Raw genomic sequence first — 14,764 nt, forward strand, 5'->3', positions numbered from 1 at the left:
CATAACCAGTATATGAAACAGATATTACTTGTTAGGTTGTTAATTTCCCTTTTAAATAAGCTATTTAGTAAAACAGAAGGTCTCCAGTTTAAACAAATCAAGTAAGGGGTGCCTGGGTGGCTCAGTCAGTTAAGCATCCGACTTCAGCTCAGGTCATGATCTCACACTCCATGAGTTTGAGCCCTGTGTCAGGCTCTGTGCTGACAGCTTAGAGCCCGGAGCCTGCTTTGGATTCTGTGTCTCCCTCTCTCTCTGCCCCTCCCCCGCTCATGCTCTGTCTCTCTCTATCTCAAAAATAAATAAAAATGTTTAAAAAATTTTTAAACAAATCAAGTAATAGTAGAAGCTATGTTTAAATATGGAAAACTTTTGGGAAGTTCTGCTTTAAGGCATATTGGCTCAAATCCCACTTGGTGCAAATATACAATCCAATTTACTTTCTCTCCTTTTACCAAGAGGACTCCTCTATCTTCAAGATCCTCCCTGCTCCAGCTTTCTATCATTTTTCCTTTCACTCAGATGAAAATCAAGCTCTTCTTTGAAGCTTTCCCAACTGATAGTGAGATGGAAATTCTTAAAACATGCTGCCCTGCCCCCCCCCCACCTGTAAATGGCATTGTCCCTATTCCATTTTGTTTTCCATTGTATAATCATCGGCTTTATGATGTACCTCTAGATTTGGTGCTAAGTCATATATCACCCCTTTTTTTCTTGGATTTCTGCACCTCTCTGATGCATTTGCTCTTTATTTTCCTGCCTTCTTCACTTCTTAAATCTTCTGCCTCCATGTCTTTACCACTGTCGTTCACCTTAACCAGTTTACTACCAGTCTTTACTTTCTCCTGGCTCTCTATTTTAAACTCTTAACCACGATCTCTTCTTCTTTTCCCTCTCCTGTCCTCTATCTCCCTATTTCCCATTGCCTTTATTCTTCGTCTTATTGTGTTTCTTCTCCTACATGTGTCTTACTGGACTTGCCTCAAAATATAGAGGAAGAGCGAGTAGGAGGTTTGTAAATATGTTTGCTCATGCAAAGATAGAGTCAAACATTTTAGCACTTTTGAAGGTCTTTGTGCACTTGGATCCTCCTGGATTTGTATCACTTATTCCCTTAAGAACTTTCTCTGTTAAATTACAACAATTCTGGTCTAGAATTGATTGGATATAAGATTACCTTTAGTTTTTGAATGAGATTCGGTGTTTAACACAAATTACATATTCCTCATAAGTCAATGTGAAATTTCCTCCATAGATAAGGTCATTGAAAAGTTCTTTCAAAATCAGAATGATTTTCCTATGTTTTGACAGACGCACAAATGAGTTCTTCGAAGGTTCGTATTTCAAATGACCTCTGAGTTTCCAACCTATTTGTTCACGATGTTATTTTCCTCAAATTTCAGAAAAATGTCCAACCCCTAGGCTTGCAGTTTCATCACACCAGAAATTCCCTCAGATTTTGACTGTGCAGTTGGTTTGGGGACTGGAACTGATACACCACCCCTGTTTATCATGTTAATACAAATGTATGTACTTAGAAAGAGAGCTACTGACAAAAGGCTAGGAAGACAAAAAAAAATCAAGGTTCCATATTGATTATATTTTATAGAGAGAAAATGTCATATAAGGATTAATCTGAAGAATGAAGATGATTTAGGTTATATCATCTAAGCTTACATTAGCAAAAATCAGAATTTTCCTTTAGAACACCAGGAGTTTTCAGAGTCACATCAGACTCTGTTGGAATGAAAGCTGTTTTCCCAAAATAATTTCAGTGATTAAATTATAATTTATTGCCCAGGAGAAAAAAAAAAATGGCTTTACTCCTTTTATAGGACCTGAAATAATGCAATTTTTTTCTTCAGTAGAGCATAATGAGAGTTGAGAAGTTATGCTCGGAAAATGAGAACCACCTCTGTTTCTCATTACCTGGAACACACAGATCTTGAGTTTTACAGAGTAGTGATTCATATTTGATCTAGTTTTACAATAGGATCTGATTTGGCACAATGAAGTAAATATTAAGACATTTCTTTCCTAGACGTGGTATTTAAGAGTAGAAATGTGACAAAATCCGGTGTTAACTGCTCTAATCCAATAAGGAATTTACTATATTTCAGTCTGATAGCACACACAAAGAAGCTGAATGGAATTTTTCCATAATGCTATTCTATTCAAGAACAGTTTTATTTTTTGAAAGGGAAAATGTTTATAAGAAATAGCTAAAAATGGATGTTGATATGACTGGAGTTGGCTCATTCTTTAATTATTTAGTTCATTCCCCCACATTTGTGAGGGAACATCTTGAATCTATTCCAAAAGGGGAGAAGAGAGTGTCATAGAAAAAAGTATTGCCTGGGTTCAAATTTCTTCTTGGCAAGAAATATGACAAATTCTGACAGCCTTAGTGGCTTCATCTCTAAAATGGGGATCATAATAATACCTCTGGATAATGGTTCTTGTGGGGACTACTGAATAGTAACAGTAGCAGGCACATAGAAACCACTCAAGGAATATAAGGATTAGACAGTCAAAAGGTTAATGTGGATGACTTTTTTTTTTAAATAATTGATCTCTAGGGTTAACAAATTACTAGTAATGGAAACTGGTTGAGTCAAAGGTACATATAGTCTATATGTCTACTTTTTATGAGCTGCACATGATAAGACTGCAAAAATTATGTGCACCCTCCTATCCATACCGTTTTTCATAGACAAGCTAATTTGTTAAGTACCTTTAGGGAAGGACCCATACTGTGTCAGGGGACAGTTTAAATGGTTGTCTAGTAAAAGACTCAGGCAGCTAAATCAGTCTGGACTGCTCCACCTCCCTCTGGTTTACTTTTCCCAACTTGGGACCTGAGAGGTTTGTGGCTACAGCTGATAAACCGGCACACTTTTGTGAAGATGGTACATGTGGTCACATTTGCTCTTATGGAGCACCAACAAGGAGCCACCAAATCAAATTCTGTGGTAAAATCCTCTCTTAAAAATTGCCCATTAACATGACAGCACCAAAAGGAGAAAAATGAATCTGTGAAAATAGTTACTAGAAAGGACAGCCTGCAGAGGCTTTGGATCAGACCCCGGCCTGGCCACTCGCGTCTCTAAATCTGTTTTCTCATCTGAGAAATGTGGAAAGTTATGTCCTTTACACTGGATATTTTAAGTAATAAGCTAGATAAATTTATAAAGAGAAAGTACTAGATATAATACATTTTGTCAAACATGAAATCACTTATTTTGGTCCTCCTAATGAGCAAGTCCTGAGTGTTCCATTCACGTTATTTTTTCACTTAAAAATGGTTTTCTGATTAGGTAGGGGCAAATGATTTATGCATTTTAAGGCAAATTAAATTCAGGGATTAAGAACTGCCAATTATTTAGTGCCTATTTTTGTAGCAGGCGATTTACATATTTGAAAGTCTAATTCTGACAATAACCCCATCAGGGAAATTTTATTATCCCCATTTTACAGATAAGAAAACAGAGCCTCAGAGGAATTAAACAATTTTCCGAGTTCACACAGTGACAGAGTTATTAAGAGCAATGTAGGAAATCATACCCAAGACCTCTGACTCAGAAGCCTGTGTATTTTCCAGTATATCTCATGCCATTCGGCTTCACAACATTTAAAAACTAACCAGGCTTTGTGTCTGTGTGGCCTTAAGGCAGTATGATATCACCAGCATGGAACTGTCAGGCACTTGGGCCAAATTACTCACATGAAAGAGTTTTCTTTTTAGCTGTGCCTAAACACAGCAATTCTTAAATGATCCCAAATTATAGGAACGTATTAATAGCAAGCCCCTGGACTCCCTGTTACAGCTCAGAACGCATCCTCACCCCTGTTTCTTTCGGCCCTTTTTATACTCCAGACTTTTCTCATCTCTCTATTTTTGTGTGCATGTATCTTTTGCACCCTTACAATATTGCTGCTAGCTTAGGCTTGCATTGTTCTTCATTGCTTTATAATATATCCAGTTCAGGATAGTGAAAACAGCAATCCATGCTGATTTGGTCAACAACCTGGACCAAAGAATAGTGAGGGAATACCAAAGGCTGAGACTCAAGGTCATCAATAGATTCCTTCCTCTAGAACAGAGGAGGAAATGTTTTCTGGATTTACATTAACAAATATTTTAGTTTTTCCAGCACATAACTGATAGAGTGTAATATATCAAAAATGCTGCTTTTACTAATTGCTATGTTAATGTATATATTGAAATGCACAGATATATTGAAATGCAATGAATGAACAAATATATACTTTAAAGTAAAACAGATAGGGGATTTTTTTTTTTTTTTGTAAGAGGAACCCATTTACTACAATCAAAAGAATCTCTCTTTTACAAATCAAGAGTGTCCTCAGGGCACCTGCCTGGCTCACTGGGTAGAGCAGGCAGCTCTTGATCTTGGGGTTGTGAGTTTGGGCTGCAAGTTGGGTGTGGAGATTACTTAAAATCTTAAAAAAATAAACATTTAAACTGTGCAAACCAGAAGTGTCCTTCTGGACTATGGCAAACGGTGCTTGCTTTAAATGTTTTAAGTTTTACCCATTGCCAAGAGGATCAAGTCCAAACCTCCTCTAACATGGTCACTACAATCTGCCCAACTTATGTATCCAATTTTTTTTCTATATTAATTCCATTAACAAAATCGATCCTAGCCGAACTATACTTTTCACTGCCTCTTAATGCATCTTGGTATTTCCTTCCTCTGAACCTTCCCCAAAAACATTTCTGTGGCTTTGATGTTCTCACCCTCTTTGCCGTCAATTCAAACCTTTCTTAAAGTGAATAAATTCTATTTTATAATTTTTATTACTCCCTTGGCAATTATCCCTTGGTGTCTGATGCTGTGACTGATATTTGAAAGCCAACTAATTTGGCACTCTTGTGCTGTAAGCACTCTGAGGGCAGGGGCAACATCTGTCTTTCTAATAATACATCCTCAGGATCTGGCAGATAAATATTTATTGAATGTCTCAAGAAAGGAAAGAAAAAATGTCTGAACTTTTCTTGCAATGTCATCCTGGACAATTACTATTCTATGTATTTTTCAGTATGTCTTTCAGCAGTGAGTATAGTGCCTTGAACAAAGCTACATAAACAAATTTCATGAAACAAATTTATGAATTTATTTTAAAGCATGAATTTATTTAAAGTAAGAATAATTTTTCTTTGCCATGTACTAACTTAATCTTTGAAAATTCATGCAAAATTATGCTTGAGGTTTTTAATACAATTTTAGATATTTTTTTAACCCAGTGATATTTTGTAAGATAATGGTAATTCTGATGTAAGTTATATTGTATTTAAATGTAATATAGCAATTTTTAAATATACCATTCAACTTCTTAAACAAACTAAAACTCAAGGAAAATATGTTGATCTTATCTACACCTTTATAATTAAGGCGATTTAATTAAGGCAATTTTCTATAGTAATGGTCTCTTTGTTACATTCCCTAAATATGTTACTCCCTAATGTAACATATGTCCCTAATAGGTAACATTCCCTATATCTGTTTTTACTTCCTTCAAACCCCATTGACTCCACATGTCTATCCTTTGACCCAAGATGACTGATCCATTTTTTAGGTTTCTGGGTGTTAGTGTTTTCAAGAATTTTTCCCCAACGTCCCACTCCCACCCTCCTCGTGGACTTGAACAGCAAGCCCACCCCCTTATTATATTACATGGTAATTACCTAATTTTCCACTAGACTACAGCCTTTGGGGAACAAGAGCTCTGCTTATTCTTTTATTCCAGCACCTAGCATAATGCATGGCATATAGTATGAGCTTAACAAATATTTATTATGAGAATGATTGCCCTCAGGAAGAATGAAAGGTGGCTCAGGCTTAACGTTTCAACTTTACATTAGTTCAGTGTGTAAGAGTCATCAAATCAGAGGATATCACTAATTTCAAAAGAATTTTTGAGAACTACTTCAAGAACTGTGTAAGCATCTTTGCCATGGAGAGGGTGGGATGGGGAAAGGATTGAAAGTGAGTCAACAAACAAAAGAATGCCCAGTACTGATTCAGTGGTATGGCCAGGACTATGACACTGGTTTATACAAGCTTCAGGATTTGTACAATGGTTTCTGCCAGTTCTTTTGTTCAGGTCCCCAGAGTAGTGATGCCAACCACAATAGTCTATGGAGTTAAGTACATGTAGAAACTATACATATACTATATACATATAGAACTATGTATACATACATATACTATACATTACTATATACATATAGAAACTATATGTGTAAAATGAGACATATATTGGACAAGTATAATTGAGGTGGTGGCCAATCTATAGGCAGAATACTATCATAGTATTGATGATCTTCAGTGTATTCCATTTTTAAACAATTATTTTCCATCTATTGATAATATTTCTATCTATTTTCATGGATTGAACCTATTCCGTATAACGGTGGTCCTCAGGAACACTTCATAGTCTTAAAATTATTGAGGATCACAAGGAACTTTGGTTTATGTGAGTTATTGCTATCAGTGTTCATTATATCATATATTAAAAGATAAATTTTTAAAAATATTTATGAATTTATTTCAAAATAACTGTGGTATGTCTGCTACATGTTAACATAACATTTTTTTCTGAAAATGACTATATTATCCAAAGAAAATAATTTAGTAAGAAAAGTGTCATTGTTTACATTTTTGCAAGTCTCTTTAATGTCTGGCTTAGTAGAAGACAGCTGAATTCTCATATCACTTCTGTATTTACTCTGTATTGCAATATGTTGTTTTGTTTGAAATAGATGAAGAATATCCCATTTCACACAGATATGTGGTTGGAAAACAGCAGCATTTTAATAAGATTCTTAATAATTCTGGATATTCTTCTTGGATGCTACAAAGTTTCTTAAACTTTGTCATTGCAGTGCGGAGTATGAAACCAAATTGGTTAATATTTCATACTCCATTATATTAACATTTTTTGATCTATCTTGTACTTTGGACATTTAACTCATGAATGATTTTATAACATCATTTGTAATTGGCCATTTGGAAAATACTGGTTCAATGAGTTATGCAGATCTTCAAAATGTCAACATATTTCATTACACAATATCAAAAAACACATTAATTAAAATGATCACAATCTAATTACAAAAGATTTTAAATATGGGAAAGCCACCAAGCTCATAATAGCAGAAACAAATTTTCTAAATTCTCTATTTTTTACTTGAAAGCTCATATTTTTCATTGAAAATAAATACTTCCAGTTGTTTACCTTGAAGTGACAAGGCTCACTTAACTTGTTTTGAAAAAAAATGTTTGCAAAATATCCAAGTGTGAATGTGAATAACCATAGTTTGTCAGTTGTTCTTTCAAGTAAAAAAAAAAAAAACAGCTTGGGGCACCTGGGTGGTTCATTCGGCTCAGGTCATGATCCCAGAGTCCTGGAATTGAACCCCACTCTGGGCTTCCCACTGAATGTAGAGCCTGCTTAACATCCTCGCTCTCTCTCTCTCTCTCTCTCTCCCTCTCTCTCTCTCTCTCTCTTTCCATCTCTAAAAAATAAATAAGTAAAATTTTAAAAAGCAACTAGTTTAGGGGCGCCTGGGTGGCTCAGTCAGTTAAACGTTCAACTTCAGCTCAGGTCATGACCTCGTTGTTCCTGGTTTCCAGCCCTGCACGGGGCTCTGTGCTGACAGCTCAGAGCCTGCAGCCTATTTCAGATTCTGTGTCTCCCTCTCTCTCTGCCCCTCTCCCGCTCATGCTCTGTCTTTCTCTCAAAAATAAATAAACATTAAAAAAATTAAAAAGAAATAAAAAACAGCTAGTTTAGCTCACAACCTAATTACACAAGCGTTTCAATTCAAGACCAACACTGTGCTTTGGTATGCCGCAGAAGAATTTTCTGTGTACTTTCCATTTTACCACACAGAATACTAAGAGGACAGAGTCAAGAGTTTAAATTTAATAAAATAAAAAAGCCTTCTGCTTCATCAAAGACATTCTTGAGTGAAAGTGACATTTGTGGCAGTGGGCACTACGACTCCTAGCATGGTTGGGCTGCACTGCCCTGGGCCATCCTCAGGTGCTAGCGGTTTTACCCGCCATTGCTTCTGTGCTGTGAGTGCAAAGATCAACACAGTAAAACAAGCAATTGATGTAATAATACAATAATACAATCTTAGAATTAATGTAACAATAGCTTTGGCCTTGCAGACCTCCCTGAAAGGGTCTCATGAACCCCTAAGGGACGTAGGCTTGAACTAGGAGTTCTCTTAAATAGCCTTGAATGATATTCTTAATTTTATAATCATTTTGAGCTTCCCCCCCAATTGAATAATCATAAAATCATAGTTTAAAAGTAATTTCAGATATAAATAATCAAATCTCTGCCAAACACTTGAATAGGGTATACTACCTAACCCTCACAAAACATCTGTAAGTCAACTATAATTCGTCCCTTTTTTATACTTGAAAAAATGAAAACATTGAAGCTCAGTGAGGCTAACCTATTTACTCCATAGCAAATAATTATCGGAGTCTAGAATTAAATGTAAGTCTGTCTGACTAACGCATGTTCTATCTAATATGTCATATCACCCAAGTCTGAAGATATCTACACATACACACACACACGCACACACACCACATACATTTTGAGAAGATAGGCATATTGATACATGCAAATCGTGATGTTCTGTTCAAAACAAAAATATCTTTAGGAACTTTCATAAAAATATTCTTCATAGAGTTCTTACAGAACTTGATACATGGATTTGGCCTGTCACGAATCGTCTGCATTAATGATAAGTCACTTTAACATCTTTTAGACTCGGTTTCTTCTCAGTGGCAATTTTAAAGCACTATTTCTGTCTCTGGTTTATTCAAACTCCCCACCAACCCTGTGAGATTCATAGACTAGTTAGGGTGCCCTGTCCGTGTTGAGGAGGGAACCGATGCTCAGAGAACTTCATGGAACTTCTCAGCCTTTCCCTTTCCACCTGCTTTTCCCTCAACTTCATGCAATTAAGACCAAGTATCTCACATAAGAAAAGCGAACAAACATACAACCTCCACACAAATGCTTTTCTTATAACTCTCTGTCCTTTCCCTCAAGTCCAAACTGCTAGGTAAATGAGCTTCTTCCCCATGATCCCACCTTCTCTACCCACTCTTATCTGGATCCTTCATATCCGTAGACCATAAACTACAATTGCTTAGGTGAAGATCACAGAGACATTGGTAAAGAGTAGTAGTTGTTTCTCAGGCTGGCTGTCGTGATTCTGCCACATTCTGCACTGGTCAATAGTCCCTTCCTCCCTTGGCTTCATCAACCCAGTTGTGCCTAGTTTCCTCCTCCCTCTCTGGTCTGCATCTCTTTTTTTGGCAGGCTCCTCTTCTCCCATCAACCCCTGCGGGAATGGAACATTGGTGTTCTGCCATGTTCCATCCTAAGTCTCTTCTTGGCTGTCTTCTTCTCCCTGGCTTCAAGAAACACCCGAATGCTGATGATTCCTGATGATCCTCCAGCTTGGGTCTTCTCTTTTAGGAACAGAGAGAAGACACACTCCTTCCAGTGGACTACATAGTGCTGCACTCAGATATTCCACCATCTCCCCCAACTCAACAAGTTTAAAATAGAACAAAATAGAATGCATTACGTTCTTCCCCAAACTGCCCCTCTCTATATGTTGTTCCTCTTGGCAAACAGCACCATCATTTGCCTTCTTGCCCCACCCAGAAATCTCCAACTCAGTCTAAACTACTCCTATTCTCTATTACCCTCCAAATTCAATCAACCACTAGGTCCTGCGTGTTCTGTTTCCTAAGTATCTCTAGAGCTGTCCCAACCTCTCAATGGGCACTGCCATTGCCTTAGTTCTGACCTAAATTTCTCTGGAAATAACCTCCTCACTGCCATCTCTCTCCTATTTGTCTTCCACAACAACAGCAGACAAAACTTTTTAAAACTCTTATCTGATGACAGTTAGAAACCATAAAATCTGTCCTTGCTTAAAGCCCTTACTAGTTTCCCAACTATGCACCCCCTTCAGGAGAGTTTTGGCTCCTTGGGCCCACAGATCCTGGTATGGCCTGGCCATGCTTACTTCCACCTGCAATCCAGCCACACCTAACTTCTCCCAGCTCCCAGGACACACCGTGTAATTGGACAATTTCCTAACCTCTTCACTTGCTTTTCTCGGTTTGTGGAATACCCTTCCTTCTCTATCCTTATTTGCCTGGCATTCTCTTCCTCATCCTTCAGAACTCTACACTAAAATCTCTATCAAGAGTACCTTCTAAAGAAGAATTAGCTGTTTCCTTTCCAGTGTTCCTACAGGAACAGGTACACATATTTATTATAGTGATAATTCTATTTCCATTTATGCCTCAGTCTCCCCACCAGGCTGTGAGCTCCTCAAAATCAGCAAGGACTATGACTTACCTTGAAATCACAGCACCAATAGCTACATAGTACACAGTAGGCACTTAACAAATGTTTGTTAATGAATGCCCAATGACCTGTTCTGGGTCATATCTGTTAAGTGTTGGAGTCACTTCTCCAGATCTTCTGAACAGACACCAAGAGATCCCTTTTTCCCACCTTATTGTCCCATATGCAAAAAAAAAAAAAAAAAAAAAAAAAATCTTGCACAGTGATGTCAACAACCCTTTTAGCCGTTTAAACATTCTATGGCTTTTGCAAAACTACTTTGTGGAGTATAAACTGTTCCATAAATCCATCTATGGCAGTATTCTCACCTAGGAGCCACAAAACCTTGGGAGCCTCATTGGACTGCCCTCTGTGACCAGGTATTTAACAAAAAGACCATAGTTGTTCATATGACCTCGGTAAGGCTGATTTGCATCTTACTTATCTTCATTTCTCTGTGGCAAGAAGAGGGCCAGTATCCTTCATGCTTTCAATACTGACACTGTATCTTAATAAACTGTTTTCTGAGAACATAAAATTTGAGAGTCTAAAAACCAGGTTTGCTGGAAACTAGGTTCGCATTTGGGAAAATGAGATCACTAAATCACTCACTACTCCCCTCGCCCCCCGCCTTTTTTTCTGTGCCCTGGCCAGGTTGCTAATTAGGTAACTTCTTATCATAATTACCTAGTCAGCCTTAATGGCTTCACACACTCTGCTCCGTCTCTCACTGGTCCTGTAGGGCCGCTTTTCAATTGTTAAAACAGCTGCTGAGTTTCAAACCGGAGGAGGCTCGGTGTGCGCCGAGGGGGAAGCGCTCCCTGAGTGAAGGCGGTGGTAGGCAGGCGGTGGGGTGAAAAGTGGGACATGAATGCACAGTTTGCACACTCTGCTTTCCGCCTCCAACCTTCTGGATTTAGCTCGTCTCCCCACCCCCGGCCCCCAATCAACCCCAGAGTTCCCCCTTATTGTGCACCCGGGGCTCCCTGACGGTGCGATGGCCCCGCGTACGCTTCTCCCTAGGTTTTGTGGCTTTGAGGGGGTCTCGGTGGGCCTCTCTCTTCTTCCCCACGACTGGCGGGGAGGTAAGAACGGCGGTGCGTCCCCTGAGATGCCGCCCGCGAAGGTCCCCGTTTGGGGAGCGCTGGGTCTCCGTGTGTGTGTGTGTGTGTGTGTGTGTGTGTGTGTGTGTGTAAGTGCGCGCGCGCGCGGTGGCGCGCAGCGGGAGGGAGGGAGGAACCGAGGGGGGAGGCAGCGGGCAGAGGAGGGAGGGGGCGGGCGGGCAGCGGTGGGGCGGGAGGGGGAGCGGCTCTGGGCTTCAGCAGTGACACTCGGGAGCGAACACACACTCCCGGCTCGGAGCCGCGAGAGAGCGGAGCGAACCGAGCCGCGCACCCGCCGCCGCCGTCGCCCCGCGCGCCCCGCTCTCCTTGCGCCGCACTCCAGCCAGGCGCCGGTGCCCCGAGCGGCCGCCCGCGGAGCCCGCGACAGCCCCCGCGGGGCTGGCAGCATCCTCGCGGCGCCCAGCCCCCGCACGTTCCCGGCCTTTTAAAAGGACCTCCCGCCACTTCCCCACTCTGCCCAGGGATCCCCCAGCCCCGCGCTGCTCCCCGCTCCACTTCGAAGCAACTTCGGCTGCCGCGCGCCGCCAGCCCTCGCCCGCCTTTGAAGTTTGCAGCGCCCACCGCAAAGTTGGGACACTTCGGCCGATTTAATTTTTCTCTATTATCGGCCTCCTCCTCCGCCTCCCAGCCCCTTCGGTTCCTGAGTACTGGTGCTTAGCATCTTGGCCGGTGCCGGGGACGTGGACTGTTTCGCACACCACACCTCGTGGAGGGATTTTTCCTCTCGCCCTCCCAGGAAAAGCAAACCGATTTTTTTTAAGGTAAGTAACGAGAGGAAAGCAACTCGTGACGTCCCGACGCCTTAGACCGCCACCCCAAGACCTGGTACAAGGAGTGTTGACACCCAAGGGCTCCTCTGGGGTTGGGGGTGGAGGCGCGCGTCCCCTAACTCAGAGGGGCCCAGTGAGGTTCTCCGTCGCGGCTGGACGAGGGCGCCAGATCCCGAGGAGCTGAGGGCTTAAGGGGCGTGGAGCAGATCTCCCTCGGTTTTCCACACTGGCTTCGTGGCTGGGCGGCCCCAGCGGTGTTAGGAGGTGGAGAGACCGTGCACGGGCCGGGGACACGGGGTTCCAGGTGCCCAGGGTGCGGCGGAGTCCCGGGAGCCGCAGAGCCTTTATCCCCGACTTGGCCTGGACACTTACTTTGCCCGCCTGCCGGGAGGGTTGCTGCCTCCCCCTCCGGTTCACCTCCTGTAGCCTTGGCTACAGAAAGTCTGTGAGACCGGCGCGTTGAGTGTGGGACGAAACGCAAGGAGTCCGGACTGCGCACCCGGCTCGCGCTGGGGCAGAGCAGGCGCGGGGTCCTGGTGGGCGGCCCCCGGCCGCAGCCAGGGGCTCGGGGATCTCGGTCCGCTTCGGCCAGCCGAACCTCTCCGCTTTGGCACCTCGTTCGCGCTCTGCCTCGGAGGCAAGCATCGTTAGAGAAACTTCCTCGAGCTGAGCAGGGGACCTGGGACCTGATCTTGCTTTTGCCGCGGTACCAGAGCAGCCACCGAGGGGACGCTCCTTCTCGCCCCAGACCGAGCGATAGGGCGTACGTAGTGCCCTAGCCCTGTCTGTGCACCAGTGGGTGCTCGCTCCAGTCCGCCCTACCTTCAGTACTGAGGTGATACTTGGGGCGGCCCCGACCCTCAGGAATGAACGAGTGGTTCCAGGTCCCCGCTGTTCCCCTGGGACACTTCGCAAACTGCAAAATTTAGGGTGTGGTTTCGTTTCATTTTGCGCCCTTCCTGCCCCCTCCCCCCCCCCCGTGCCCCCGCCCGAAGCTGGAGAATTCCCCTTAGCCCTCCGCACCGGGTCCGCGTGGGTTGCGGAGGCCCTCGGAGTTTGCCGCGGGCACCTCTGCAAAGGGCGCTGAGCTGACCTTCGGGCAGGTCGCGGTTGTGCTCCCGGCCCCCTTCGGGGCGCTGTCCATCTCCTGCTCAGGGTACAAGTAGCTCAGTGAAACCAAGACCTTGAGCGAGAAATGAACCTGAGAAAATGTCTCTGGGTTTGTTTTTTGGGTTGTTGTTGTTGTTGTTGTTTTCTTTTTCCTTTTTCTTTTCTTTTTGTTTGCTTTTTTTTTTTTTTTTTTCACATAGTTCCTTTTAGCAACTTAGTTGGACTGGTAAATTCGTCCACTTCGCATCATTCGATCCTACTATATCAAAGAAGAATTTATTTCTTCATTTAGTCTCTGACCTCTCCAACCACACTACCCTCTTTCCCCCACTCCCTCACCCACCCCTTCTTTAGCCTCGCTTCCTGAACCCTTTTTCTTTTCTGAAGGAGGGAATCTCCGCACCTCCTCCCCTTTTCCTCCCACCCGGGCTCTGAGCGCCTGTGAGAACCCGGGGAGTCGTCAATGGAAATAAATAGGACCCAGCTCCATTCTCCGCCCCCTTCAAACAAGTAGAATCCTCCCTGGGCTCACAGAAGTAGAGATAAAACATCCCTCCAGAGGGAGCGCTTTGGAGGATTTGATGGGATTGAACTGTTTTATTATCCTGAAAGATGTGATGGATGGACGCGACAGCAAATACGCGTACGGAGAGCGATCAGTAGTTATTATTATTAATTATTGTTTGTAACAGTGATCGTAAGGCCATACCCTAGCTGAAGACCGTGTTTATATTTGGTTTTGATTTTGTGTCAGTCTCTTATTACAGTGGTTTCAGAAAGTGAGTACACCAAAGGGGTATTAATTTCTCACACTCATTCTGCATGTGGAATTAATTAAATGTCAAAAAGATACTGTCATTTTACCAAAGTCTTGACCTATGAACTTTTAGAAGGTTGCAGTCTTATGAAATGCCCTCCTTTGCCTCAGTCTGTCTCCTTAAAGTTCAAAAAACATGGCAACATAATTAATTATAGTCCCAATTCCCATTTTCAATCTAAACCTATATGCAGGATTACATTAAAATATCCCATCATGTATCCTTTAAAAGTGACTCTGATGAGTTTGAATTCTTCAGGAGGGGGAGTCCGCTGGGAATGAGGGGTCCAGAAGTTAGAAAAATTGGTGACTATTTCAGATTTCACTAAAAAAACCCTTTAATTCTCCCTTTAAAGAAAGAAATTACAAGTGTTTTCTCTGCATAATTCTTAACTTCAGTGAATATCCTTAATCCTTACCACACACTAGAAACATAACAGCTTGCAGCTTTGTCTGTATTGTTTTCATTTTTATGTCAGGACGTTTGATTCATTAAACCTGTATGTGGAAGTCACAGGCTCCAC

General features: G+C 42.0%; 1 protein-coding gene across 2 annotated transcripts in view; it reads left to right on the forward strand.

The window, feature by feature from the left end:
* Positions 1-11,791: 11,791 nt before the first annotated feature.
* Positions 11,792-14,764, forward strand: part of NDNF (neuron derived neurotrophic factor) — a 41,210-nt gene continuing 38,237 nt past the window's right edge. Inside the window, exon 1 of one of the 2 annotated variants that reach the window (XM_006930885.4) lies at positions 11,792-12,304. The gene's annotated coding sequence lies outside the window, so the exon portion shown is untranslated. The remainder of the gene's footprint in view (positions 12,305-14,764) is intronic. The other variant, XM_003985039.5, reaches the window with a different exon arrangement.

Source organism: Felis catus, chromosome B1 (genome assembly GCF_018350175.1).
Source record: "Felis catus isolate Fca126 chromosome B1, F.catus_Fca126_mat1.0, whole genome shotgun sequence".
Lineage (NCBI taxonomy): Eukaryota > Metazoa > Chordata > Mammalia > Carnivora > Felidae > Felis > Felis catus.